General features: G+C 36.0%; 1 non-coding gene across 1 annotated transcript; it reads left to right on the forward strand.

Annotated features, from left to right (window-relative positions):
• The first annotated feature begins 7,610 nt into the window (after positions 1-7,610).
• LOC148580962 (small nucleolar RNA R71) lies at positions 7,611-7,718 on the forward strand. The gene has a single exon (XR_015895647.1). It is a non-coding gene; the product is annotated as a small nucleolar RNA R71 (small nucleolar RNA).
• Positions 7,719-9,281: the final 1,563 nt, after the last annotated feature.

Here is a 9,281-nt window from a genome sequence, read left to right on the forward strand (position 1 = left end):
TTGGTTTGCCTAATTGTTTAACTGTTATTAACTGCTATCTGAACTATTTGCTGTAACTGCTATCTATACCTGTGCTTTCCTTGTCTATTTTGCCTATGTTTGCCCTAGTATGGTACTTTTGTTGATTGAGTATTGGTGCTGAGTTGATGATAGTGTTGATTGATTTCGTTATTGGTTTTTGATTAAGATTTAGTAAAGTATAAAATATCAAGCTGGTTCTGTATAGACTTAATGAACCTATGTTTGGAACAGGTTGGTTATTCATACTATTAGAAAATTTTTAAGATTCTTTTATAAAAAAAGTGAATTGGGATTTCTGGATAATTAACTAAACTCTTTTAAAGAGGTTTTGGATTTTCGGATGATTAAACCGTCAGTTTTCAAAAGATTCATAAGACAATGATAATCACTGAGCTTGAAAATATATTTCTCTTTAAATATCTTCTTATGACAATTCTGAAACTTTTTTATGAGACCATGTGATTAGGTTCTCACCCCTTACAACTTTATCCTTTTAGGAAACGGATGAAGAAGCTTATGAAGAGTTTTATTGCATTTTTCATTATACGATGTTTTAGTTTAGGTATTATTTATTTTTCCCTTTCCTTTATTATTATAATCTTGTAAGAGGGATAGGAGTTGTATATTGTGTATGTATATTATATTTATAAGCTACTTATGTAAGAAGTTATGTATATTTGTATATGCTTGTTTGTTTTCAAGATTAAGTATTTTTCCAGTTTTTTAAAGAAAACAGCGGTACAATTTCGAGTCAAAAGCTCCTATTTTATTATTAAGTATATGAAGTCGTCGTAATACTTCTTGCTATCAGAGTGGCACAGCCGGAAGTGTGACAGTCTGGTAATGAGGGTGTTACATTATGATATCAGAGTGGTCTTTCCTGTAGAGCCTGAGGAGTGGGCCAACTATGCTTTAATTGCATACTTTTAGTGTCTGTCATGTTATAGGTCTTGTCTTGATGACGAGAATTAGAGCTTTAAGCACATGATTGTCTGATGATTAATGCTGTTAGTGTACCATTGCATATCTCGTAGTATTAAGTTTGGCCAGCTTAATACTAATGACATATATATGAGAGCACTAACAGATTATCATAGACGATGTACGAGTTATAGGTAAGGCAAATCGTGGGTTTGGAAAACGTTAGAGGTTACTTCTCGAGATTACTCGGTTATTTATCTTGTTCTTTCATGGTCCATCTTAAAGATTTTGTTTGGGACTTCTTTCTTGCAAAGTGAATTGATTATTTTCCAACCCTATTCTTTTGTCCACATGCATCTTCGTATGATCTTAAGCACATATGTCTGCTTAAATTCCTTGGATATCTGATTTTATTATTTAAACTTTTCTTCTTGACTCATGTACTATTAGATGCGCCTTAAACTTTTCTTGATGTAGTATACCTTTTAAATTGCTTGCTTTGAGTATTTTTAAAAAAATTGTGATTTGATTTCTCTCTTATTTGAATACATCTACAATCATTCTTTAGATATTAATAAAATCGTTTCTGATTTGATATACACTCCTCTATATGAACTTTGAATTTTTTTATACAGTTTACGACTGTTTGTTTTCATCCCATTGCCCATTCTTTTATTGATTTACGGAAATATACTTACTTTAAATACAACTTGATATTTTAACAACTTTATTACAGCTTTTATGCACATCTTTACTTGATTATGTACTTAGGTATTTTTTTAAAAATTCCCAAAGAAAGATTTTTGCCTTTATCCAGTTGATCTTTGTTTGACAAACTTCACCTAATTTATTATAATTTGAATTTAGGTTAGCATAACACATTGTTTATGCATTTGTTGTTCTTTTGAAAACATTGGGCTCATAAATTTTCTTTTAAGGATAGACTAATTGCTTCTTAATTTTCCTTTGGTGTGACACAATGGTATGCAAAATTGTGATCGTTCATTCCTTGGTAACGGCGCTGAAAACTTAATACGCACGTTCATAATCTTAATTCTCTGTCATAACTTTGCACAACTAACCAGCAAGTGCACTGGGTCGTCCAAGTAATAAACCTTACGTGAGTAAGGGTCGATCCCACGGAGATTGTCGGCTTGAAGCAAGCTATGGTCACCTTGTAAATCTCAGTCAGGCGGATTCAAATGGTTATGGTGAATTGATAATTAAAATATAAATAAAAGATAATTAAAATATAAAATAGGATAGAGATACTTATGTAATTCATTGATGAGAATTTCAGATAAACGTATGGAGATGCTTTTATTCCTTCTAAACCTCTGCTTTCCTACTGCTTTCATCCAATCCTTCATACTCCTTTCCATGGCAAGCTGTATGTTGGGCATCACCATTGTCAATGGCTACATCCCGTCCTCTCAGTGAAAATGGTCCAAAATGCGCTGTCACCGCACGACTAATCATCTGTCGGTTCTCGATCATGCTAGAATAGGATTCAGTAATCCTTTTGCGTCTGTCACTATGCCTAGCACTCGCGAGTTTGAAGCTCGTCACAGCCATCCCTTCCCAGATCCTACTCGGAATACCACAGACAAGGTTTAGACTTTCCGGATCTCAAGAATGGCCACCAATAATTCTAGCATATACCATGAAGACTCTGATCGTGAATCAGGAGGCTAAGAGATATGCATTCAAGCTTGTTTGCATGTAGAACGGAAGTGTTTGTCAGGCACGCGTTCATAAGTGAGAATTGTGATGGGTGTCACATAATCATCACATTCATCATGTTCTTGCGTGCGAATGAATTCATTAGAAAAACAATAGTACTTTGCATTAATTCATGAGGAACAGCAGAGCTCCACACCTTAATCTATAGTGTGTAGAAACTCTACCATTGAAAATACATAAGAACAAGGTCCAGGCATGGCCCAATGGCCAGCCTCCATGATCTAAGAGATAAACGTCCAGAGATGTAAATACAATAGTAAAAAGTCCTATTTATACTAAACTAGTTACTAGGGTTTACAGAAATGAGTAAATGATGCAGAAATCCACTTTTAGACCCACTTGGTGTGTGCCTGGGGCTGAGCGTTGAAGCTTTCATATGTAGAGGTCTTCCTTGGAGTTAAACGCCAGTTTGTAACCTATTTCTGGCATTTAACTCTGCTTTGCAACCTGTTTCTGGCGTTTAACTCTGCTTTGCAACCTGTTTCTGGAGTTGAATGCCAGTTTGCGTCATCTAAACTTGAGCAAAGTATGGACTATTATATATTTCTGAAAAGCCCTGGATGTCTACTTTCCAACGCAATTGAGAGCACGCCATTTGGTCTCTTATAGCTCCAGAAAATCCACTTTGAGTGCAGGGAGGTCAGAATCCAACAGCATCTGCAGTCCTTCTTCAACCTCTGAATCTGATTTTTGCTCAAGTCCCTCAATTTCAGCCAAAAATTACCTGAAATCATAGAAAAACACACAAACTCATAGTAAATTCCAGAAATGCGATTTTTTTTAAAAAAATAATAAAAATATATTAAAAACTAACTAAATCATACTAAAAACTATGTAAAAATACTGCCAAAAAGTGTATAAATTATCCGCTCATCACAACACCAAACTTAAATTGTTGCTTGTCCCCAAGCAACTGAAAATCAAATAGGATAAAAAGAAGAGAATATGCTATAAATTCCAAAATATCAATGAAACTTAGCTCCAATAAGATGAGCGGGACTAGTAGCTTTTTGCCTCTTGAATAGTTTTGGCATCTCACTTTATCCATTGAAGTTCAGAATGATTGGCATCTATAGGAACTTAGAATTTAGATAGTGTTATTGATTCTCCTAGTTCAGTATGTTGATTCTTGAACACAGCTACTTTATGAGTCTTGGCCGTGGCCCTAAGCACTCTGTTTTCCAGTATTACCACCGGATACATACATGCCACAGACAAATAACTGGGTGAACATTTTCGGATTGTGACTCAGCTTTGCTAAAGTCCCCAATTAGAGGTGTCCAGGGTTCTTAAGCACACTCTTTTTTTGCTTTGGACCTTGACTTTAACCGCTCAGTCTCAAGTTTTCACTTGACAACTTCACGCCACAAGCACATGGTTAGGGACAGCTTGGTTTAGCCGCTTAGGCCATGATTTTATTCCTTTAGGCCCTCCTATCCACTGATGCTCAAAGCCTTGGATCCTTTTTATTACCCTTGCCTTTTGATTTTAAGGGCTATTGGCTTTTTGCTCTTGCCTTTTGGTTTAAAGAGCTTTTGGCTTTTTCTGCTTGCTTTTTCTTTTTTTTTTTTTGCCATTTTTCTTTTCTTTTTTTTTCCGCAAGCTTTTGTATTCACTGCTTTTTCTTGCTTCAAGAATCAATTTTATGGTTTTTCATATTATCAATAACATTTCTCCTTTTTCATCATTTTTTCAAGAGCCAACATATTTAACATTCATAAACCACAATATCAAAAGATATATGTACTGTTCAAGCATTCATTCAAAAAACAAAAAGTATTGTCACCACATCAAAATAATTAAACTAGTTTCAAGGATAAATTCGAAACCATGTACTTCTTGTTCTATTATTTTTAGAACAGTTTTCATTTAAGAGAGGTGATGGATTCATAGGGCATTCATAGCTTTAAGACATGGGCACTTAGACACTAATGATCATGTAATAAAGACACAAACATAAATAAACATGAAGCATAGTAAACGAAAAACAGGAAAATAAGATCAAGGAGATTAAGGAACGGTTCCACCTTAGTGAAGGTGGCGTCTTCTTCTTGAAGAACCAATGGTGCTTTTGAGCTCCTCTATGTCTCTTCCTTGTCTTTGTTGCTCCTCCCTCATAGCTCTTTGATCTTCTCTAATCTCATGGAGAATGATGGAGTGCTCTTAGTGTTCCATCCTTAGTTGTCCCATGTTGGAACTTAATTCTCCTAAGGAGGTGTTAATTTGCTCCCAATAGTTTTGTGGAGGGAAGTGCATCCCCTGAGGTATCTCAGGGATTTTATGATGAGAAATTTCCTCATGCTCTTGTTGAGGTCCATAAGTGGACTCTCTTATTTGCTCCATCCTTTTCTTAGTGATGAGCTTTTGAGATGAATCTCTCCATCTCCCAGGACTCAGAGATGGAAGCTTTTGCCTTCCCTTTCCTCTTTCTAGAGGTTTCTCTGGCCTTAGGTGATATAAATGGTTATGGAAAAACAAAAAGCAACGCTTTTACCACACCAAACTTAGAAGGTTTGCTCGTCCTCGAGCAAAAGAGGAGAAGAGGGAGTAGAAGAAGTAGAAAATAGAAGAGATGGGGAAGTCTGAGTGGTTCGGCTAAGGGGGTTTTAGGTGGTTATGATGTGTGAAAAGGAAGGAGTGATGGTTTGAATTTGAGTGGGTGGGTGTAGGTGGGTTGTATGATGGTTTTGGAGGAGTAATGGAGGTGATTGGTGGAGGTTATTTTGGGGAAGAGTGTTATGAAAAGGTGTGAAGAGGAGAGAAGAAGGGGTGGGTAGGTGGGGATCCTGTGGGGTCCACAGATCCAGTGGAGTCAAGGACTTAGCATCCCTGCTCCAATTAGGCGTACAAAACGCCCTTAGAATACATGTCTGGCGTTAAACGCCAGCTTGCTGCGTGTTTCTGGTGTTTAACGCCACTTCCATGCTCTGTTCTGGCGTTAAACGCCAGTCTGGTGCTTGTTTCTGGCATTTAACGCCAGCTTGATGCTTTTTTCTGGCGTTAAACACCAGTTTGATGCTTTTTACTGGCGTTTAAACACCAGTAAGTTCTTCCTCCAGGGTGAGCTGTTTTTCATTCTGTTTTTTATTTTTTCAATAGTTTTTGTGTGACTTCACATGATCGTCAACCTAAAAACATAAAATAGAAATGGAAAATAATTAAATATAGTTAAATAACATTGGGTTGCCTCCCAACAAGTGCTTCTTTAATGTCAATAGCTTGACAGTGAGCTCTCATGGAGCCTCACAGATGTTTAGAGCATTGTTGGGACCTCCCAACACCAAACTTAGAGTTTGAATGTGGGGGTTCAACACCAAACTTAGAGTTTGGTTGTGGCCTCCCAACACCAAACTTAAAGTTTGACTGTGGGGGCTTTGGTTGACTCTGCAGTGAGAGAAGCTTTTCATGCTTACTCTCCATGGTTATAGAAGGAGATCCTTGAGTTTTAAACACAAGGTTGTCCTCATTCAGTTGAAGGACTAATTCTGCTCTGTCCACATCAATCACAGCTTTTGCTGTGGCTAGGAAGGGTCTTCCAAGGATGATGGATTCATCCTCATCCTTCCCAGTGTCTAGGATTATGAAATCAGTAGGGATGTAAAGGCCTTCAACCTTTACTAACACGTCCTCTACTTGTCTATAAGCCATTTTCATGGATTTGTCTGCCATATCTAATGAGAAATTGGCAGCCTGTACCTCAAAGATTCCCAGTTTCTCCATTACAGAGAGTGGCATTAAGTTTATGCCTGACCCAGGTCACACAGAGCCTTCTCAAAGGTCATGGTGCCTATGTTACAGGGTATTAAGAATTTACCAGGATCCTGTTTCTTTTAAGGTAGAGTTTTATGAACCGAGGCATTTAGTTCCTTGATGAGCAATGGAGGTTCATCCTCTCAAGTCTCATTGCCAAATAATTTGGCATTCAGCTTCGTGATTGCTCCTAAATATTGAGCAGCTTGCTCTTCAGCAAAGTCTTCATCTTCTTCAAAAGATGAATAGTCATCAGAGCTCATGAATGGTAAAAGGAGGTTCAATGGAATCTCTATGGTCTCTAGATGAGCCTCAGATTCCTTTGGTTCCTCAAAGGGGAACTCCTTATAGGTCAATAGACGTCCCAGGAGGTCTTCCTCACTAGGATTCACGTCCTTCTCCTCCTCTCTGGGTTCGGCCACACCAAGTAAGGTTATGGCCTTGCACTTTCTTTTTGGATTCTCTTCTGTATTGCTTAGGAGAGTACTAGGAGGAGTTTCAGTTACCCTTTTACTCAGCTGACCTACTTGTGCCTCCAAATTTCTAATGGAGGACCTTGTTTCATTTATGAAACTTAGAGTGGCCTCAGAGACTATATTTGCTAAGCTAGATGGACTCTGCTCAGAATTCTCTGTCTGTTACTGAGTGGATGATGGAAAAGGCTTGCTATTGCTAAACCTGTTTCTTCTACCATTATTAAAGCCTTGTTGAGGCTTTTGTTGATCCTTCCATGAGAAATTTGGATGATTTCTCCATGAGGGATTATAGGTATTTCCATAGGGTTCTCCCATGTAATTCACCTTTGCTATTGTAAGGTTCTCAGGATCATAAGCTTCTTCTTCAGAAGATGCCTCTTGAGTACTGTTGGATGCAGCTTGCAATCCATTCAGACTCTGAGAAATCATATTGACTTGCTGAGTTAATATTTTATTCTGAGCCAATATGGCATTCAGAGTATCAATTTCATGAACTCCCTTCCTCTGAGGCGTCCCATTACTCACAGGATTCTTTTTAGAAGTGTACATGAACTGGTTATTTGTAACCATGTCAACGAGTTCCTGAGCTTCTGCAGGCATTTTCTTTAGGTGAATGGATCCACCTGCAGAATGGTCCAATGACATCTTGGATAATTCAGACAGACCATCATAGAATATATCCAGGATGGTCCATTTTGAAAGCATGTCAGAAGGACACTTTTTGGTCAGTTGCTTGTATCTCTCCCAAGCTTCATAAAGGGATTCACCTTCTTTCTGTTTGAAGGTTTGAACATCCACTCTAAGTTTGCTAAGCTTTTGAGGAGGAAAGAACTTGGCTAAGAAAGTCGTGACCAGCTTATCCCAAGAGTTCAGGCTATCTTTAGTTGAGAGTCCAACCATATTCTAGCTCTGTCTCTTACAGCAAATGGGAAAAACATTAGCCTGTAGACCTCAGAGTCAACCCTATTGGTCTTAACAGTATCACAGATCTACAAGAATTCAGTTAAGAACTGAAAAGGATCTTCTGATGGAAGTCCATGAAACTTGCAGTTCTGTTGCATCAGAGAAACTAATTGAGGCTTTAGCTCAAAATTGTTTGCTCCAATGGCAGGGATTGAGATGCTTCTTCCATTTAAGTTGGAATTGGGTGCAGTAAAGTCACCAAGCATCTTTCTTGCATTGTTATTATTTTCGGCCATGTCTCCTTCTTTTTCGAAAATTTCTGTCAGATTTTCTCCAGAGAGTTGTGCTTTAGCTTACCTTAGCTTCCTCTTCAGAGTCCTTTCAGGTTCAGGATCAGCTTCAACAAGAATGTTCTTATCCTTGTTTCTGCTCATATGAAAAAGAAGAGAACACAAAAGAAAATATGGAATCCTCTATGTCACAGTATAGAGATTCCTTATGTAAGTATAAGAAGAGAAGAAAATAAGAAGGAGAAGAGAAAAATTCGAACACAGAGAAGAAGATGGGGTTCGAATTTTGAGTGGGAGGAGGGTGTTAGTAGATGAATAAATAAATAGAATGAGATGAGAGAGGGAAGAATTCAAAAATTAAATAAAATAAAATAAAATAAAAATATTTTTATTTTTAATTTAAAATTAAAGTTAAAATTCAAAAATTTTAGAAAGAAAAATGAAATGAAATTAAATTAAAATTTAAAACAATTAGTTAATTAAAAAGGAATTTTGAAAAAGAGGAAGGTGATTTTCGAAAATTAGAGAGAGAATTAGTTAGGTAGTTTTGAAAAAGATATGATTGAAACAAGATAAGATTAATTGAAAAAGATTTGAAAATCAATTTTGAAAAGATAAAAGTTAGAAAAGATTTTGAAATTGATTTTGAAAAAGATGTGATTGAAATTTATTTTGAAAAAGATTTGAAAAAGAAATTTAAAAAGATTTGATTTTGAAAATTAAAGTTGATTACTTGACTAACAAGAAACAAAAAGATATGATTTTAAAATTTAAATATTGAACCTTTCTTACTAGGCAAGTAACAAACTTAAAATTTTTGAATCAATCACATTAATTGTTAGCATTAATTTCGAAAATATGAAATAGAAATAAGAAAAAAATTTTGAAGATTTCGAAATTATGAAAGAAAAAATGAAAAAGATTTGATTTTTGAAAAAGATTTGAAGAAGATAGAATTTTTAAATTGAAAATTTAATTTGACTCATAAGAAAAAAATAAATTTAAATTTTTTTTGACTAAATCAAACCAAATTTTCGAAAATTTATGAGTGAAATAAGGGAAAGATATTTTTTTATTTTTGAATTTTAATGATGAGAGAGAAAAACATCAAAAAGACTCAATGCATGAAAATTTTGGATCAAAACAAATGATGCATGTAAGAACACTATGAATGTCA

Source organism: Arachis ipaensis, chromosome B10, assembly GCF_059453495.1.
Source record: "Arachis ipaensis isolate K30076 ecotype BB chromosome B10, ASM5945349v1, whole genome shotgun sequence".
Classification (NCBI taxonomy): domain Eukaryota; kingdom Viridiplantae; phylum Streptophyta; class Magnoliopsida; order Fabales; family Fabaceae; genus Arachis; species Arachis ipaensis.